We start from the raw sequence: 2,327 nt of genomic DNA, 5'->3' as shown, positions 1-2,327 counted from the left end.
GAGAGGGTGGTCTAACCTGGCCTGAGAGGGATGCATGCAACATCCCCGGAGAAAGAGCGAAACACTCGATAAAAGTTCTCCCCACTCGAGATTCGAACTGGGTGGCCTATGTGCGACGGCCAAGTGTCAAACCACTACACCACTGGCGCTGGTAGGGCGTCTCTGGTAGATTTAAAAAATATTTTTTTTAGTAGAGGTTTTACGGCTCTCGAGGTCATATGAGCACCAGAAGATTAGAGGTGTTACAAGGGAGTAACAAACACAAAAAAGAAGGATCTGGAGGGGAGATAAGGACGATAGATGTTTGATAGGAAAGAAGAAGCAAACCACACCAGAGCACCCGCCAACCTCCCACAAGTAGGACTTTAAAACCTTCAGCAACCCAGTTTATACACGTTGAGACACACACAGGGCAAATGTAAAAGAAATAGGACCTACCAGTGGCGATCTTTAACCACCTGCACAAAATACCTGCCCGAGCAAAGATTATTTCGTGTCCAGTAAGACCAAAGAGGGTTTACAGTAACATTACTGTCAAACTCTGGTAAGACTTTAAAACCTTCAGCAACCTAGTTTATACACGTTGAGACACACAGACAGAAAGACACAACAGAGAGAAAGTAAAAGAAATAGGACCTACCAGTGGCGCCGTCCAACCATCCGCACAGCTTTTCACCTGAGGATGGATAAAGAGAGTAAAGACATTTAGCACACGGTAAATGGGAAGACCACACAGCAGGTGTGACTTAGCGGACGACAAGAGAGTGATACCTGGGATCACGGCAGGATCAACGGCTAGACAGCTTTACATGTGACGACGACACTGGCCTCCGTGAACATGCGACACAATATGTAGCAGTCAGGCGCTTCGCGGTCGCACGTAGAAGACGTGAGTTCGATTCCCTTATTGTGAGGAGGTATTTTATCGAGTATCTCCAACAGAGTATGAAAAAGTAAAAAGTAAAGTAAAAGTAAGTACACGCCATCTGTCGTGTATGGAAATTGCATCCTTCTCAAGGTTTGTTTTAGTAAACGTTTTACGGCACTTGCAACACAATCAGGTAATAATACGAGTGTCGAAGACTAGAACTGTTACAAGAGGGTAACAAAGATGAAAAAGAAGGTGGCAAGATGACAACGATTGATGTTTTTTTAGTCTAGTTTTAGTAAGAGTTTTGTTTTAGTAGAGGTTTTACGGCGCTCGCAACTGAATGAGGTTATTTGAGCGCCAGAAGATTAGAGGTGTTACAAGAGAGTAACAAACATAAAGAAGAAGGAGGGGAGATAAGGACGATAGATGTTTGATAGGAAAGAAGAAGCAAACCACATCAGAGCACCCGACAACCACCTGCGGTAACAGTTTTACGGCACCTGCAACATAATTAGGTCATATGAGTGTCGAAGATTAGAACTGTTACAAGAGAGTGACAAACGTAAAAAGGAAAGTGTCAAGATGACAACGATAGATGTTTGTTAGGAAAAAAAGGAGCAGACCACAAGATAGCACCCGCCACCCACCCACCGTCCCTCTCAACCTGGGTGGCCCTGGCAGACGGGCTCGACGATCCAGCCCGCCGCTCCTGTGATCTAAATCGTGTCGACAGGGGCGCAAAACACCCACAATTACTGTACCAGGGGGACAGCGCCTCACCACACAAAGGTAGTCAGCGAAAGTTCCTACTAGAAAGCGCGTCAAACTGATCATGCAACCGTTACTGAAGAAAGTTTGACAATTGCCTTCCTCGAAATAGTTTGTCAACATCCGATGATGAATTTACTCTTAGTAAGTCTTTTACGGCACTTGAAACTGCATAAAGTCATATGAGAGCCAGAAGATAAGAGGTGTTACAAGAGAGCTACAAACATAAAAAAGAAGAAGGGGGAGATATGGACGGTAGATGTTTCATAGGAAAGAAGAAGCAAACCACATCAGAGCACCCGCCAACCACCTACAAGCTCAAACTAGAAAGCGCGTACAACTGATCATGCAACCGTTACTGAAGAAAGTTTGACAATTGCCTTCCTCGCAATAGTTTGTCAACATCCGCTGATCAAAATAAGAACCAGAGAGTATTGATGAATAGCACCATCAAAGATATTACAATACAGAAGCTGAAAAACGCATCAATCAGAAATTTAAAAAAAAAGTCATAGGTAATTCATGCGCCAGCGATCGAGCATCGGCATTTTTGGGAGGGCTTTGTTTTGTTTGTAAATCTCAAATGGAGGAATGAACACTCGCTCTCTCTCTCTCTCTCTCTCTCTCTCTCTCTCACTCTCTCTCTCTCTCTCTCTCACACACACTCACACACACACACACACACTCA

General features: G+C 44.3%; 1 long non-coding RNA gene across 1 annotated transcript in view; it reads right to left on the bottom strand.

Annotated features, from left to right (window-relative positions):
* Positions 1-287: 287 nt before the first annotated feature.
* Positions 288-2,327, bottom strand: part of LOC118478233 — a 102,887-nt gene continuing 100,847 nt past the window's right edge. The window contains exon 3 of the long non-coding RNA XR_004858905.1: positions 288-676. This is a non-coding gene — a long non-coding RNA (uncharacterized LOC118478233). The remainder of the gene's footprint in view (positions 677-2,327) is intronic.

This window comes from Aplysia californica, unplaced genomic scaffold (genome assembly GCF_000002075.1).
Source record: "Aplysia californica isolate F4 #8 unplaced genomic scaffold, AplCal3.0 scaffold00430, whole genome shotgun sequence".
NCBI lineage: Eukaryota > Metazoa > Mollusca > Gastropoda > Aplysiida > Aplysiidae > Aplysia > Aplysia californica.
This window is presented reverse-complemented; position numbering and strand designations above follow the sequence as displayed.